The following is an 18,286-nucleotide window of genomic DNA, read 5'->3' on the forward strand; positions in this document are numbered from 1 at the left end:
TAAGGGCTCAAAACACAGAATACAGAGGGGTTGAAGCCATAGTGTTTACTATTAACTAGAGGGAAAGCTGGCGGCACTGCGCCTGCACCTGTACCTCCATGGGCGTGCAAAGCATCATGGGGCGATGAGCTACTTGGTGCAGGACAGGAAATAATAATAATAATAATTGGTTTTTTGGGGAAAGGAAATGGCGCAGTATCTGTCTCATATATCTTTGGACACCTGAACCGCGCCGTAAGGGAAGGGATAAAGGAGGGAGTGAAAGAAGAAAGGAAGAATAGGTGCCGTAGTGGAGGGCTCCGGAATAATTTCGACCACCTGGGGATCTTTAACGTGCACTGACATCGCACAGCACACGGGCGCCTTAGCGTTTTTCCTCCTTAAAAACGCAGCCGCCGCGGTCGGGTTCGAACCCGGGAACTCCGGATCAGTAGTCGAGCGCCCTAACCACTGAGCCACCGCGGCGGGGTGTCGAAATAACGCTTGCGTTATTTCAACCCATGACGTCGCATCCGGTTTGAAGAAAAGACGTCACGTCCGGCAATTTTTGCTGTTTGAGCCATGTTTGAGCCGAGCCGAGCATTGCTTTCAGTAGCACTATGGCCGGTCGACGGCAGGAGCGCGCGATCGTGTTGCACGTGAGTAATTTGTTCTTGCTATCTTTTGGCATGCACATACTGAGTGATTGCCCGTTATCTGACACTCGGCATTCCGTTGTCAACTTCCTTGCGGCCGAATATTTTGTGTTAGCAGATAACCCAGGACTAGCGCTGAGCCCGCTTGCCCGGCAGTGGACCCAAAGGCCCGGAGGGAAAGACTCATCTGTTTTTTTCTTAAGTTCTGCTCAAAAGCTCCGTGCAGTTCAACAGAAAAGAGCTTGCGCTGAGCGTGTTTTATATCTTGTGTCAACCCAGCCCAACGTAGCTCATGGTCATGTAAAACACGCATAATTACCAGCTTTTGCGTGCACCCGAAAAAAGGCGGGAAACTTTCGACAACAGGCCAGTTGAACTAACCGTTTGCACGATGAGTTTTGTACGCGGTCGGATTTTTTGTGGCCCCGCGGCTGGGAAAGTCTGTAGTGTGTTGGCTTAATGCTGCACTTTACAATTGTGTGCTGCTGTTACAATTCGCTTTCTAAAACGGGCAAAAATTGCGGCCAGATAAGCGATTACGCTTTGGTGTCTGGACCGCGAAACATGTTCTTTTAAATTCATATTTATTTCAGAAAACAGGACTTTAAAAACTGACTGGCAGTTTTGTGGTATGCATGGACCTTCCCGATTCCTGCTTCGAGTCCGGCGTTGGCTTGCTGGTGCAGAGGCTGAACAAATGGGACGTTAAAATGCTGAGGCAGCAAAGGCTCTAAGGCGCCACAAAGTGAGCCCTCAACCTTCTGTGAGAATTTTAAAATGGGTGCTGTGCCACTTGCGCCGAGCATCGGTTTTACGTGGGAAAGGTGCTTGGACCCAGGTAGCAAACTAGAATGGAGCGCATGAGGCAACTGGAGAAGCAAGCTTAATTTTAAGGCCTCTAAGCTTAAGACCATTTTACAGCTGATAGTGTAAAGAGCCCTTAAAGAGATGAACATTGTGGGCAATGTGCTTGATATCCTTTAACTGTTTGGAAGCTTGTGAGGTGCATAAAGCTCACAAGGCACTGTTGCAGTGTGTGACAGGTCATTGGGGTGATATTAGAAGAAGACATAGTGCAGCACAATGCGACAGGGAAAAGGAGCACACAGGATAAGCGCTCGTCCTGTGTGCTCCTTTTCTCTGTCCCATTGTGCTTAGATTCAATGCACATGGTAACTGCGCTAGAGACATATCGAAGAACATTCGGAACATATCGGAGAACATTTATCCTTACATCGTTTGCAATGTAATCAGACCAGGGTCATTTTTGCAAGCTCAGATAATAAACAACGCGAAATACTGGAAGCATTCCTCATTCACATAGAACGACAGCCTTGCGTAAGCAACCAATCGGTATCACTGTCATCTAAAGAAATTCATTTCCTGAACAAGAAGGTGCCGTTACACCTGCGCTTTAGGGTGTGATCTGATGTACACGTTTGCCTATATATTCATGTGCCTGTCTGGAATAAAGCCAGTTGATGTTAGCGTTCGTGGTGTCCTTCTATCTTTGCCCGTGTCTCTAGCGCAGTTACCATGTGCATTGAATCTAACGATCACCAACTAGCCCAGCTGTCTGCTTTTAAATACCCATTGTGCTGCGCTATGTTGCTAATATGCTATACAAACAAGCCCAAACTGCAGCTTTGTTAAGATTGGTCATGATAGGTTTCTTTGATTTGGCTGCACTCTCTGCACTAGTTCTGTGAAGTTCCGCGGTGGTGCCGGCACCGTGCAACGTCAGCTCAGGCAGTGCAAATGCAGCTTGGCACTGGCCGCTTCCAAAACGAATGGTCGAGTGCAGGCCCAATTGTCCAATAGCCTTGTTGTCGTCACGAAATTGCAACCAACTGCATGCCGCCGACACCAACAACCACCAAAATCCTGAAACACTTGGAAGAATTTTCAAGCAGCAAATCGCAATGAAGTTTTACCATGAACCTGCTCTAGGAAATGGTCGTTTCACAGAAAGAAAAAAATCGCTGCATGTATACACACAGGCGACTTGCGAATTAGCGCTGAAATGCTGCCCATGCGACTCGACTTGGCCGCTTAGGTTTTCATTATGACTCCTCAAACAGTCACTCACCTCCTCTATGTGTAGGTCGAAGAAGCAGAGAAGGTATGGCACGAGCTATTTAATGAAATGGTGACAGTTATTTGCTGAAAGGTTATGGCTTATGGGGGTTTGTCCCAAATCGACTCAGGCTATGAGGGATGCCGTAGAGAAGGGCTCCGGAAATTCTGAACACCTGGTGTTCTTTAAGGGAGCATAGACACCTAACTTTTGGGTGCGTGGTTTCTTCTTTTTAATGTAATGACGCCACTGCGGTGGCTCAGTGGTTATGGGGCTTGGCTGCAGGGGTCGAATTTTGATGGCGAAATTCTAGAGGTTCATGTACTGTGTGATGTCAGTGCACGTTAAAGAACCCCAGGTGGTCGAAATTTCCAGAGCCCTTCACTACAGTGTCCCTCATAGCCTGAGTCGCTTTGGGACATTAACCCCCCATAAATCAAACCAATCTTTTTTTGTAATGAGGTGTAAGGCATTATTATACACGGATTACCACGTGGTATGCTCCTATGGCTGCTAAATAATTTATAACTGAATTTCTTTCTTGTGCTGTTTCAGTTTCACTAGCTGAACGATGACTGTGGCCTCAAAGAGAGGTTGTAGGTGATGTGAGGTGTGAAAAACTGCAATATAATCGCTGCTTCCACATTAGTTGTCATTCCGGCTCTTGAGGAAGGCTGGCTTCAGCAGTGCAGTAAATCATAACGATGAAGCAGCGATTATATGGGCGTTTTTCCATGCCTCACGTGACACAAAAGCACTCTTTGACGTCACAGCAATTGTTCGGCTGTTCAAACTGAAACAGCGCGACAGAAAAAATTCAATTATAAATTATTTAGCGGCCATGGGCAAATATCACATGGTAATTCATGGGTAGTAGTATTTTCTGCATCGTTGTAGAGAAGAAAACATTCCACCAAAATTACGTGTCTATATTCATTTAGCACGCAGAAAACCAAATGGAAAATGCTCTTGGCCATTCCCTCCAATGCAAATGCTGTGTGGTGTATAATATTGTTACGTGGTTGCCGTCCAGAGTGAGGCGCGATGAACTATGGCAGAGATATAATTTAATGACCGTTGGCCTAGCGCGAGTGGTCTGTAATGCACCACAGCCAGCTTCGTGGTCTTTGTCACAATATTCCTTTTTCTCATGGACATAGTCACATGTAGGAAGCTGGGTGGTGTGTCAATGTTTGCACAAGAACTTAAGGACACTGAGACGTTCCCTAGGTAGCCGCTGACCACACACCATACGTGGCAAAATTACTTTTGAAAAGTAATTAAATTCCATTACTAATTACTTTCTTAGATATCACAAGTAATTCAATTATATTACAAATTACTGGTCTCAAAAAGTAATCACATTACATTACAATTACCTGCCTTAAGTAATGAAAATTACTTAGTTTCGATGCTAAAATGTTGCACATTGGTCAGAGTTTGTGCAAAATTTCTTGAGTTTTTTGTTTGCACCGCCACTGAGCTTGAAAATAGGCGTCAAAAATTTTGCCCCCCCTTTAGTCAGTTTGAACAGCCGCTTTGCTGATGTAGATGAGGTCTTTGTCATATCACTCTTCAATCAAAAGTACATCGTTCAATGTGTAATATGGTCCCACCATCCTGATTTTGAAGAATTTATCATCCGCGTAAACAGCGGGAGTGCATTGACCGCATATCCACGCATCATCCCAGAACTGCACAGGTGCGCGAGAAGCTGCCAATTCTGCTGTTCAATTGATTTGTTCAGGAGGCAAGTTGGTGGAAATGCATTGCATGTCACTGAGACGCTGTTGCCTATGTTGCCCTTGAGTTAGAAATAGGGCCTCAAATGAGGCCACAAAAACCCATCAACTCACGACCAACTTTCTTAGACGTGTCAGTTGAGACTTCTTGTCAGTGCGGCGACGTCAAAGCACTTGCTCAAGCGCTCGCAGTGCGCTTGTGTGTGAGATCGTGTGCAGTGCAGGAAGATGCGTAGCAGTCTTGTGACTGATATGCAGACTCTTCGCCAAGGCAGTGCTGATGCCTGTGCGCACGTCACCTCTCGTCCACGTGCGCCGCTTCCCTGGAGTGCTGGCCATTACTGGTGCACTTTTAAGGGGAACGCCCTATATGGCACATTGACATTGATACCCGGCGTCGTTGTCGATGTCCAGGAAACGTGGTCGACAACCCCCAATGACGTCATCAGCAGAGGGGAAAATTTCTTCCAAAGGTGCAAAGAATTCAACCAATTGAGGGCCTTCAGATTGCAAGGCGATCACGCAGCCCATGGGCCACAAAATTGCATTGCTTCTTAGCGAATAATGACTCATTTAATGTATGTGTTACCTTATGACTGTATGCTAATGAGTAGGTGTGTCATTAGAAAGGAAGGAAGCATTATAAATTAAAAAATAAATGTTTTTTGCCTTCAAAGCATCGAAGTAGTCTCAAGTGCCCTCCGTAATTTATTCTTGCTTTGGCAGTCGCCGCAGTGGCTCATTGGTTATATGGTGCTCGGCTGCTGACCCGAAAGACTCTGGTTTGGTCCCGGCAGCAGCAGTCTCATTTCGGTGGAGAAGAAATGCTATAGGCCCGCGTACTGTGCAATGTCAGTGCACGTTAAAGAACCCCACGTGGCCAAAATTCCCGGAGCCCTTCACTATGGCTTCCCTCATAGCCCAAGTCGCTTGCTTTGGGATGTTAAACCCCCATAAACTGCATCTTTGCTTTGTATATTGTCACCGACAAACTTAGCAAGAAGCGGGAAACACAGCCGTATACTGGGGCGAGGCTTGCCGAACCGCCGTGTTCATTCGAGACAAAAGAAGACGTTCGGCCACACGCTGGGAGACAGGTTCGGCCACCGGGTGGCGCCGGCAGAATGTCAGCAGTGTGGCAATATGCTCATCTCCACAAACGTGAGGCCAAAGCATGGCAGATACGAGAAGTATGGACTCGGTATGTAGCAAAAGTAATATCTCTATAGTCGGGTACAACTTTAGAAGACAGGAGAGGCCCCGCCCAGATGACCGAAGCGCAGCAGCCAATTGCCTCTGCGACTAAAGAAATAGTCCCGCTCAAAAAATTGTGACTGCTTCTCAAACGCGTATTTCTCTGTATAAATAAGATTTGTGTATCTTGATGAGTGGTTTAGTAAAACTATCATGATGCTAATGCTTCAGCACATGCCGGATCGCGAGAGAAAAATAACTCCGTGCCTTCTACAACGCTGTGCGTCGTCTGCTACGGAGCGAGATCGACGGCACCGGGCGTGTAATTACAAAAGTCTACTTGTTTCTTTTTTTTTGCGGTTGCGAACCTACAATCTCGTGAGTTCACGCACGTTCGCGCACGGCATTCCGTACCTCTTTTCCGCCATGGAGCCCAGCGAGGTGACATCGGAACGCGAGCCTTTGTTGCCGAACGAGCCTTGTGTCGCATTGATGATCACACCACCAAGGAGCCTCGGCAAGAGCAAGAGCGGCCGCATCCTGAACAGCGATTCACGCAACATGATCTTCCACTGCTACACGTTCTGGCGTAACAGGGAGCCTGAACGCAGCGTAGAGGAGACGAGCAAGTTTGTCGCTGACATGCTCGGTGTCAGCGAAAGGACTGTGTTCAGGGTGAGGAAGGAAGTTAAAGCTTCGCATTTTTCGGGTGGCAAACTGACGACGCCGTCCCGAAAGCGCCCACGCAATGCGGAGATGAGAAGACGCAGCACGAAGTTTGACAGCTTCACGTTGTTCGCGCTGAGGTCATGTGTGCACGATTTCTTTCGCCGCAACGAGATACCGACGGTCGAGAAGATCACTACCGAGTTCTCGGAACGTATGGGACTCCCATCACTAAGGCGGTGGACTGTGCGTCGCCTGCTTGCCGAGATCGGCTTCAAGCACGAAAAGAGAAGCCGCAACTCGCTGCTTATCGACCGGGATGACATCACTGATTGGCGGAATCGCTACCTCCGTGACGTGGAGCGCTACCGAGCGGAAGGCCGAAAGATCTTCTACCTGGACGAGACATGGGTGACGGCAGGACACACTCGGTCGATCGTGTGGACAGACACCGTGGTGCAGAAGCGCGGACGCCTGTTCGCTCAAGCAAATGGCCTAACGACGGGTCTAAAACAACCTTCTGGGAAAGGTCAGCGCCTGATCGTCACGCACATCGGCAGCGAGGATGGCTTCGTCGACGGCTGCTTGGATGTATTCCGAGGCCAAAAGACAGGCGACTACCACGAGGAAATGGACGGCAATCGCTTTAAGGGCTGGTTTAATGGAGTTCTGCAGAAGTTGCCAGCTGGTAGCGTCATTGTTTTAGACAGTGCACCTTACCATAGCCGGCGAGAAGAGAAATTGCCGACAGCCTGGAAGAAGAAGATACAGGAGTGGCTCACAAGCAAGAAGATCACCTACGCTGAAAGGATGATAAAGAAGCAGCTGCTTGAGCTGGTGGCATCTGTAAAGTCACGCTTTCTGAGCTACATCGTAGACAATGCAGCTGTAAGCGCCGGTTGCATTGTACTCAGGCTCCCGCCGTACCACTGCGAATTTAATCCCATTGAGCTTGTTTGGGCCAAGGTCAAAAATGGCATCGCTGTGGACAACAGAGACTTCAAGCTGTCAACGGTCGACGCCATCTTGAGGGAGAAAATCAAGCACGTAGCGGCGGAAGACTGGGCGAAGAGCATTCAGCACGTGATGGACTTGGAGGCAAAGTTCAGACTTGACACGTCTGGGAGTGAGCACATTCAACCCATCATCATCCAGCTGGGTGAAGATGACACTGAAGAAAGCGACTCCGACTGCGAGCTGTCTGGCATTGAGCCACTCGACGAAGCATAACGGCTTATTTTAACGAAAGAACAGCCTTTATTAGGGCTACCAAAATTTTTCCCGTTAGCAGCTTGCACGCCAAAGCACATTCATGTGGTTGCATTGTTTATTTTGGTTATCTGGCTCACACAAGTAATGAGAATAAGAGAATAAATATAAAGCATCATTAGCTTATTGAGGCCCAAAATGCTCATTCAGGCAGCCATCGTCGAGTTTGACGGGGCCCATGTTGAAATAACAGTAGTCAGAGCACGCTTTATGGCTCTGTTAGCAGTATGCACTAAAAATCGCAGTCATGTCATAGCCAGTGCTGCTGCGATACCAGTAGTCAACACGAAACTGACAGCCACTGTTAGCAGCTTGCACGCCAAAGCACATTCATGTGGTTGCATTGTTTATTTTGGTTATCTGGCTCACACAAGTAATGAGAATAAGAGAATAAATATAAAGCATCATTAGCTTATTGAGGCCCAAAATGCTCATTCAGGCAGCCATCGTCGTGTTTGACGGGCCCCATGTTGAAATAACAGTAGTCAGAGCACGCTTTATGGCTCTGTTAGCAGTATGCACTGAAAATCGCAGTCATGTCATAGCCAGTGCTGCTGCGATACCAGTAGTCAACACGAAACTGACAGCCACTGTTAGCAGCTTGCACGCCAAAGCACATTCGTGTGGTTGCATTGTTTATTTTGGTTATCTGGCTCACACAAGTAATGAGAATAAGAGAATAAATATAAAGCGTCATTAGCTTATTGAGGCCCAAAATGCTCATTCAGGCAGCCATCGTCGAGCTTGACGGGCCCCATGTTGAAATAACAGTAGTCAGAGCATGCTTTATGGCTCTGTTATCAGTATGCACTGAAAATCTCAGTCATGTCATAGCCAGTGCTGCTGCGATACCAGTAGTCAACACGAAACTGACAGCCACTGTTAGCAGCTTGCACGCCAAAGCACATTCATGTGGTTGCATTGTTTATTTTGGTTATCTGGCTCACACAAGTAATGAGAATAAGAGAATAAATATAAAACATCATTAGCTTATTGAGGCCCATAATGCTCATTCAGGCAGCCATCATCGAGTTTGTCGGGCCCCATGTTGAAATAACAGTAGTCAGAGCACGCTTTATGGCTCTGTTAGCAGTATGCACTGAAAAGCGCAGCCTTGTCATAGCCAATTTTTAATTTATTTATCTGACTCTGGCATTAACGCAAATGCAAGCACAATTATTAACGTGAATAACTTTGTTAGCATTTTTTTTTGTCATATTTACATACCGGAAAAATGCTCAGCAAGGTTGAACGTGTTTTAGTGAGTCACTTTGTTCATTACAAGCCGTAGGCAAAATGACGGCCAGATTCAGACAGTGATATTGGTGAGGTAATAAATGGTGAAAGCTGAAAAAGCTCTCACAGCACTGCTTTGCTGGACTCCATTCACTAGAAAACTGCATTTGTAATGATGAAAGCGTCAAGACAGGAAATGATAATCCACTGCACAATGTTATGTGTACCCCCACATGTGACGGGCAGCGAAACCATCTATTTATTAAGACTGAATGCAACAACATCGCAAGATGCTGTTGCACAATATGGCACCCTTTCATGTGCACTCCTGGCGAGCTGCCGTATGCACTGATGCATAAACACATTAACAGGGGTAAGAGACGAAGTTATTGCGCAAGCCATGTGATGCTTTTAACATTTTGTATCGGTCAATGTTTCTGTCGTCACAGCTGATAGAAGTTTCTTTAGTGCAAGTTGGTTAATCACGTTGTGACAACAGCACAAGAAGCAAGGTCAGAATATTAGGAGAAAACACAGCAAGATGGCAGACTGAGGAGGCATGGTAGGCAAGAATGTAAGGATTTAATGACATCGAAGAGGCCAGCCCTGCTATTCACAGGACTTGGTGCTTTGAATGAGACGAGTTAATGAAATTGTAAAGGAAGAGGTGGATGCAGCATGCTTACAAGAACAAACACAAGACTAAAAGGACACAAATAGGTATAATAAACACATACACGCACAGAAGCACTCACATATTCACACACATACACAAACGCAAGCGCGAAAACTGAGATCTAAAATGCAAAAAAGGGGCAAATAACAAATATAAACAAACACGCAAGAAAACATGCACACACATTTAATGCAGATGCGAGTAGAGGTATTAGGAGTCAGTTCACAAGCAGCTGTGCCTACTTTGTCGTACTTTTATTTGATGTACATAATGGCTCTGTTGCCTTCACTGTCTTGGAATTGTTTTAGTAGCAACATATCATAACAATCGAAAAGCAGCGCAAAGCTGTGTTGTAGGAAAGCAAGTCGAGCGCTGGCAGCACAACTGATGTGCGATTGTGTCACAGCAGGCATTCTACAGCTGGCGCGTGCAGTGAGTGAAGAATTCTAAGCCATACAGAGACGCGAATTCATGCCAAGCTCTCTTGTAAAGGCACCAGTGTATCGGTCATAATTTTATATTAGTACTAAGGCCGACATTAAGGAAACAAACACTGCTCCCACACGCCTGGCCGTTAATAATCCAATGACATTCGCTCAAGCAGCGTGTATTAGTCACTGATTGTTAGCACTGGTGGAAAGCGATCAATCGACGGTGCTACACAACACTCGAACTACGCCCTGCTAGATGCTTGGCTATCTTATCATACTGCTGCCAACGATCGATCGTTTGCGCGCTGAGCTGGCAGCAACAAATCTTTGCGTTGGAGGTTGCTTCCGCAAATCTTTTCGGTTGAGGAACTCGTAGGTTGGTTTCATCCGCGCACGCTTTTCTAATTTATCCTGAGAATGGTTTTGCTCCATCACTTCGCCACGTCCGACGTGAAACGCAGGGGCACAGTACACTAACACACCCGCCGCTCACAGTAGGTACCAGACTTTGGCAAATTCTCCTCGTCGTAACTTCACTTAGGAGCAAAACAAAACACCATAAAACAAACACGCACGATGTTTGTTTGCAGCGGTGTGCTGCTGCGGGATCCTGTTTCCAGACGAAGCGCAGCGCAGTCACCGATGTTCGCTGTAACCTTTTTTCGTCGCCTCACGGCTCAGAACAAACGCACGCGGCACAAGTTGTGCATCGTAAGCTTGCAATAATATTTCCGACATGACAGACGCCCACAAACAATTCGAATTCACTCTGACGAAGGGAGACGCACACAGCTGACGCGACTCGGCCCAGTTCGAAACGAGGGCGGCCATGTTAGGCATGTTCTCCGTCGGTGGGGTCACCGGCCGTCCGGCTCATGACGTCACCTGAAGTGCGCGCCTATTGGCGGAGGCTCGTGTGCATCTGCCTTTGAGGGGCAAGTGCCGCTGCCTTCTTAAGTTGTACCCGACGGTAGTAATAAACTACTTTTCCGTGAAATTACTGCTTGAAAGTAGTTCATTAAATTACCAGGTCACAAAAGTAATGAATTGCATTAGAAATTACCGAGAAAAGTAATTTTATTACAGTAATTTAATTGCTGGCTAGTCTGCCACACACTGTTTTCAAGGTGATTGCACACTGCTTTTCAGTGAATGCGAAATCCTGACATGATTGCGTCTGCAAATGGTACAAGACAAGGCCTTTTGCATTTTTAAGGCAAAGGCCCCCCTTTTTCCCCCTTTATATTTTTTTCTTCTCGACGGAAACCGCGCTTCTAACTCAGAAAGAACTAATCTTAGAGTCCTTTGAACAGAAACTTCTCACTCTTGGCATTTTCATTGATTTTTCCAAAGCATTTGACTGCATGAATCACAGAATAATGATAGCTAAGCTCGAGCACTATGGTTTTCGCGGAAAGTTTCTTCAAATAATTCAGTCTTATTTAGGTTCTCGAGTACAACAGGTAAACATACACAATGACTCCTCAGATTTTAGGCATATCACTTCAGGCGTTCCGCAAGGCAGTATCTTGGGACCACTCCTATTCCTCCTTTATGTTAATGACGTCGTCTGCATTAGTAAGCTGCCAACTTTCATTATTTACGCAGATGACACCACCTTATTTTTTAGAGCCTCACATTTACAAGATCTTCAGCAACAAGCATCACATTGTCTACACTCGCTTTTAGAATGGTCTAAATGCAATTTGTTAAGCATTAATACCCAGAAAACAAAAGCTGTGCTCTTCAGACCTCGCAGTAAGCCTATTAACGGATCGCCACTTTCTTTAAGATTGGGCTCGTCACTCATCCAGATTGTTCCAGTCATCAAAAGTTTAGGTGTGATTTTTCATGAGAACTTATTATGGAATGATCATGTCGAAATGGTAATAAACAAACAGTCCAAGGTTGTCGGTATTTTATGTCGACTAAGGTACTTTATGCCGAAGCGTATTAAGCAAATGCTGTATAACGCACTTTTTTCTTCTGTTCTTAACTATTGCTTTTTGGTCTGGGGCACTACGTCTTTTACCAACATTAATCGTTTGCACCTTCTTCAAAAAAAAGCTGTTCGTAGCATTGTGAATGCTCCGCGACTAGAGCATAGTGGCCCGATATTTCAGGCACTCGGCATCACCCCCCTTCCCCAGTTGTATGAAACGTTGCTCTTAAGACTGTATGAAACAAGTGTTGTTAAAAACAATTTCTTTATGTTACAGCTGTCTGGACTGAAATACAAAGAGTCTAAATACTCTACTCGAATAGTTTTGAATTGGTTTGTACCTAAGACCCACACAAATTACGGGTATCAAATGTTGAACTTCACTCTCCCACATTTATTAAATAAGAAATCCTTATAAATATATAGCTAAATAATGCCAAAAACTGTTATATGTCCTGTATGTTTGTACATTTTTTTTGTTGAAAGTGCCCTCGTATTGTTTCTTTCGTTTGTTTTATTAACGTGAACAAGTATATCACTGCCAAGCTTCTGTAGGGTGCGCCGGCCTCGTCAAGCCTTGCCACTGGCTTTTTGCCGGTGCACCCAACATCGCCATGATGTTAAATAAATATATTCTGATTCTGAATGTTTTAGCAACAAGCTTGAATTAGCACCTACGAAAAAAAATTTTTGCTGGTCTGCACGTGATTGTTTTTATGTCCAGGTTTTGCGCCATTTCCTAGTCCCTGACATTTATTGGCACTTTCACTTCATTAAAACTTTTGTGAATGTGCTGGCACAAATTTTGAAAAGTTCCTTTCCTAGCACTTGCAAGTTGTTTTCATATTTTTTTTTCCATGGGGCTGAAGTTTCATGGCACGTCCAGTCTGTCAACTACTTCGTACCGTTTTGAGATACTTTGTCCCATTACACTTCTGCATTGTGGAAGAGCCGCAGCTGCTCTTAAGATGCTCTGTGTCCTTGCCTTTGTGCAGGGCAGCAGCGGCGTCTTTTTCGCAGTGCTCAGGTGCATGTGGGCAAAGCATCCAAAAAATGATGACTAGCTTGGCTGGCATTTTCTCTTGGTCTCTGAATGCATCATATGGTCAGCCGCTGTGGTGGCAGAGTGGTTACGGCGCTCGGCTGCTGGACCAAAAGACGTGGGTTCGATCCTGGCTGCGGCAGTTGAATTTCGATGGAGGCGAAATTCTAGAGGCCCGTGTACTGTGCGATGTCAGTGCATGTTAAAGAACACCAGGTGGTCGAAATTTCCGGAGCCCTTCACTATGGCGTGTCTCATAGCCTGAGTCGCTTTGGGACGTTAAACCCCCATAAACCAAGCCAAGCATCATATGGTCAGAATTTGGCAAAATTATAGACATGTATACTGGGGAATCGTTTCAAAAAATTATCTAGGATTTGTACTGTGAATAAAAATAGCACAACACGCATAATTTTTGGTTTTGTGATACTGCAGATTACACGAACCAAGAACAGAACAGCAAGGTTCTACTGTATTTTTTTGAAGGGCTGTGACGGTTTTAAAGGGCGTCTAGTAACCTAAAATTGTCAGAGGAATTTCGTTTACCTGGAAAAATCGGGGAATTGTGAGGGATACCATCAAGAAAGCGGCCAAGTCTGGGAAAAGGATGTACTGAAATTAACACAGGGGTCTGCTGCGAGTTTTAACGATACTGTGAGTGTCCAGCGCACGGTCCGTTCTCATTGGCATGACATATTTTTGCTTCTAACGTGTATAAGGCATGGCAGCTTGTCTGTTTTAGCTGTCTGCTTCTTGTCGTACATGAAGTGAGCATTGTATATACTGGTTGGTTCTGTACCGGTTGCCACACTGCTCATTAAATTTTTGCTGGTGCATATGAATAGACGCAGCTACGTTCAAAAGTATTTTCTGCGGAATAAGCCGTAATCGTAGTAATGTGCTGAATTCATGCACTTTCACTATGCTGATGCGAGGTGCCACGCCACCCTAGTGTGGCATCAAAATGGATCTGTAAATCTTGCTCTCAGGCCTCGTCAATCTTGTAGGCTATTGCAGAAACAAACAGAGGCTAGTTTCTCTGCGGTTCGAGCTGTGGTGACGAGGCCATAAAAAGTTACTTTTTGTGGAAATCGCTTGGTGCTTGTCCTGTGGCATTGCTGCTATCGAAAGGGATGCCAGTGTGCCTTCATTGGAAAGGCAGTGCTTCTCAGTGATGAGCAAACCAACCTTTGTCAGCCTCCTTGTTCAGGGGTTCCTTCTTGAAAGCCTGAAATATTCATTTGCAGTACAATGAAGCCCCTGAAAGCATGCAGGGTGTTCCGTTTAGAAATTTTCCAGAATTTTCTCAAAGTAGAGTTGTTTGTTTCTTTTGTGAAAGCACATGTAATGTCACCACATATGGCCACCACTCTTATGAACCATTAAAAGAAAGCAAAAACTTGTGAGTATAATTTTAACAAACTTCCAAATCTAAGACTCCGGATCACCTAGGCACTTTTCAACTAGTCAGAAGGGAAACTGCTGCTGAAATTCCTGCACAGATTCCTAGTTGAAATGTGCCAGCATCTGTGGGTACGTTACGGCCAGGGATTCCAGTGTGGTGAAACCCATACACAAGATGAACAGGATGGATAAGCGGGCGAGTTGGTGATACATAATGCAAAAAACAGCGCGAACAAACGGGGTTCCTGTGAATTCTTCGTCTAGTCCCCGTTTGTTCGCGCTGTTTTTTGCACCATACACAAGAGTTAAGTGGGCCATGTTCCGTCAAGAATGCTGCATCGGGTGTAGCACTCCACAGATGGAGGTGTCACAAGGGAGTGTGGAAGAGGTAGTCTTGTTAATGCTCTCACTCTTGTTGTAGCTTAAGCTGCTGTTCATCGATTTTTTGTGTCATTAATGTTTCTCAACAATGCCACATCACGTCATATGCCTTTTCAGTGTCTGAATTGCGACAAGAAGAGCATCTCCACCGAAGCTGTGGCCTCGTGCTTGAGTGCTCGCCTCGGCTACGGGAGGTCGTGGATACGATTCCCGCGGCCTCCGGTCCACCAGCCGGTTAATCCAATGGGAACAGGCGGTCCCCCGGCCTAGTGCTCTGCTCTCCAGGGGTGCACTGCATGGGAAGGATAGCCTGCGCCTCAAAATTCCCGTCAAATGCGGGCACAAAAACGTCTCCACGTGGCTAAAACCCGCAGTCCAAAACTCTCGCCTTGTGCCAGTTACAAAACTTACAACGTTCACTTCTCTAGCCTCAAGAGAGATGTGCCATAAGCACTCTCCGCTCACAAACCCCCTTCGAGCAAAGTGCAGCGGTATTTGCTTGCTACCGTTGTGGCTGGCTCACGCACATCGGCAGGTGTGCATGACGGGTTAAAAAAAAAGATGGGCTTCTACCGCACGAGGTGGATTTAGGGTTGCTTGACGGCGGAACTTATCTCTGATCCATCAAGGCTACGGTTTGGTCGACTGGGTATCGAACACAGCACCTCCCGAATGTGAGGCGGATGCTCTACCACAAGGTCGCGCTTCGGTGCTATGATCTTCGCCAAAAATCCGAGAAATGAAAAGCCGAAAGATTGTCGTTCGGCAGCTTACAAAGTCAAGCTGTCATGTTTTTCCTGAACACAGTTATGGCTCAGACTAATTGTACCACTCCACATGATTTTCCCTCATTCATTGAGATGCTCAATAAGCTTTAGGATGCGATAAATTATGAAGAGGAATGAAATGTTTGTTTGCATCACTGCATTTTGTGGAAACATGTTTGTATTGTAATTTCAAATATCTGTTTTATAATTTGAACTACTCGAAAATAAAGCATATCGCAGTACTGGCCTGCATTTTGAAAGGCCCTGATATGCACAGCATGTGTACGAGAGCAGACGATGCAGCGGTCCCTGTGTCACTACTTTTGGAGCCCACATGACCAGGGTTGCTGCTCTTCCTCGGGAGTGACGTCATTATGCACCCCGACACTCAGAAACCGAAATCGCTCAGTGTAAATAATGCGGTAATATTTAATGTTCATATTTAAATTGCGGAGCACATATCACGCACCGGGTGGGAGTATGCAATGTTGGAAACTAAGAACACACTAACCAAAAATTTGATGTCTCCGCCCCTATAAGGTTTTGGGTTTAGCATATGGAGCTTGTGACCTCCTGTGTGCCAGCGTCAGAAGCCTTTCAGAAACGCTTTCGTTGTTTGTCTTGACTGTTTTTATTCATTCTTGGTCTCTGCCTTGTACACACTTCTTTTTGTGTGTGTGGTTTCTCTGGCACATCTTGAACAATGTTCCTTTTATTCTTTATTTTTAAGGATCTTTCTAATGCCCATACGCAAAGCCACTACAGGAGTGCGTGGGCTGCTGCTGTAGCCTGTTGGGAGATGTCCTTATCTTTTTTCCCTCATATGCATTCCATTTATTATGTATTTGTTTGTGGGTTTCTCTTAGTGGTTTATTAGTTGCATTTTATTGTTCTGAGCTTGCATACTTTCTTCTCTTTTCATGGCATCCAACCCTGTGTATGACTGACACTAGTGGAGGGACTGCAGCAGCCGACCTTTTATGGCGTGGCACTTTCTGGTCCAAGGCAACTATTCCCCGTTCCAGGCTACTGGCTCAAGATTGTGCCCACAAGTCTGCACCTTGGCCTACAGGCAGAGTCGCATTAGGCCCACATCGGCCAGGACTGCCTTGCCAAATAAAGTGTTCCTACCGACACGCCTTGTCAGTAATTGATGAAGCGTATGAATAAATGAGTAACAACTTCGTTGGCCGTATAGAAAAACCGTGTTACAAAGCAGTTTTTGTTTTAAGGCCATACCCAGCCACCACATTGTTTCCTCTGAGCAACCTACTCATCTTTGAGGTAAGTGCTTGCCGTGTGTCGCATCACAGTCTGAAGTGTTGCTGCAGAACCGCATATTGCCTTCCTGTTTATGCCATTGCAGCAGAAAATGCTGCACAAAGCTAATGAAAAAAAAAAATTGCCAACATACTGCTTTGAGACAACTGCTAAACGGGTCAAGCCCACTGAACATTGTAATTGAGGCCCTTTGAATTGAATGTTCTTTGTAGGTATTTTACAAAGGCAAGATAACAGTCCTAGCAGTGCTACTGGGATTGCAACTCGCAAATGAGGTGGATTCTGTAGCACTGGGCTCTTGCTGGCAGTTTTCGAAATTCGCATTACCCGAAACTGCACTGTAAAAGAGCATAAAGAAGACGATGTCTTCCTCGGTAATTCATGCCATGCAACATGACATGGAAACCATTGCATGGCCAGTTTATTCATTGCCTTCAGGTTCAAGACATCTGCCAGTTTCTATACGGTAGCTTGAGACTGTTGCACTGGAAAATTACATTTCTCTTGGCACTTTTTGAGCAGGAATTGGGCTTACCCTGGTTTTCGTGATTTATGTTTTGGGTGCACAAACGGTAATATCAGGCTTTAACTGCTAACAAGAGGCCCTAAATATTTGCTAAATTTGATTTGTCAATTCGCAGGACCTGTTAATGTCATTTTGTTCTTTTCTCAGCTGCTGAGGGCCATTATTGCCAAGGGGTTATGTAAGGTGTGTACTGTAGACAGGGAAATCGCTTAATTCAAATCGACGGTATTTACAAACTGGCACTTCGTTCTTGTCAAAATCTCGTATTTCAGTGCGATAAAGCTGACGGTAATATAAGCATACGCAACGGCCGTACAGCTTACCTGTCCGGACCGATGAAGCATGGCAATGCAGCGCGCTGCATGTGGAGAACCACTCGTCTACTACCCCTGTCACACGGTGCTTTCGAAGTGCAGTTTCTCTCCCCAGCTGCGCTCCTGTTCCTGCCACGACGTGGGACCAGTTTATTTTACCGTATGCGGGGCCTATCGAGTGGAATCTATGAGGCGCCGCTGACAGTGCTGATGAGCGGTCGCATAAGAATGAAAAGACCCGTACCAACCCCTATGGTCGGGCTCTCTTCCGAACTCTGCGTAAAGAACTATTTTTCGGTCCCCTTACCCTTTGTTTCTAATCAGCATAGTTTGAACAAATTTTCGGTCACGTAAAAGTTTGAAGTATCGAGGCGTCGAATGCCTGACCATTGGTACGTGGCCATATATATATTTCCCACCCATGGCGCGCGCACAATTTGTTCCTAAACGTAATGACTGTTGGATATATTGTCTTCATCTTCAAAAGACTTGTGGAAAATCTCAAAAGTTTATTATAGCGACAAATTTATATATGAGACTGCTCAAGGGGAGCATGACTACAAAACCACCGCCGCACACACGTGTTCACTCTTGGAGCTCTTATTTCATTTCCAATAGATTGACCTTAAGTTTGAGCTATAAAAGTGAGCAAGAAACAACGAGAATTCACTGTGTGAGCGTGTGTTGAGGAAGGATCGCGCAT

General features: G+C 45.7%; 1 long non-coding RNA gene across 2 annotated transcripts; it reads left to right on the forward strand.

Moving 5' to 3' along the window:
• The first annotated feature begins 287 nt into the window (after window positions 1–287).
• Window positions 288–16,598, forward strand: LOC144132255 (uncharacterized). Of its 2 annotated transcripts, XR_013314737.1 has the most exons (3): window positions 545–638; window positions 1,229–1,380; window positions 16,416–16,598. It is a non-coding gene; the product is annotated as an uncharacterized LOC144132255 (long non-coding RNA). The 2 variants fall into 2 exon arrangements; XR_013314736.1 differs by having other exon boundaries at window positions 288–1,380.
• Window positions 16,599–18,286: the final 1,688 nt, after the last annotated feature.

The sequence above is a fragment of the Amblyomma americanum genome, chromosome 5 (assembly GCF_052857255.1).
Source record: "Amblyomma americanum isolate KBUSLIRL-KWMA chromosome 5, ASM5285725v1, whole genome shotgun sequence".
NCBI classification, from domain to species: domain Eukaryota; kingdom Metazoa; phylum Arthropoda; class Arachnida; order Ixodida; family Ixodidae; genus Amblyomma; species Amblyomma americanum.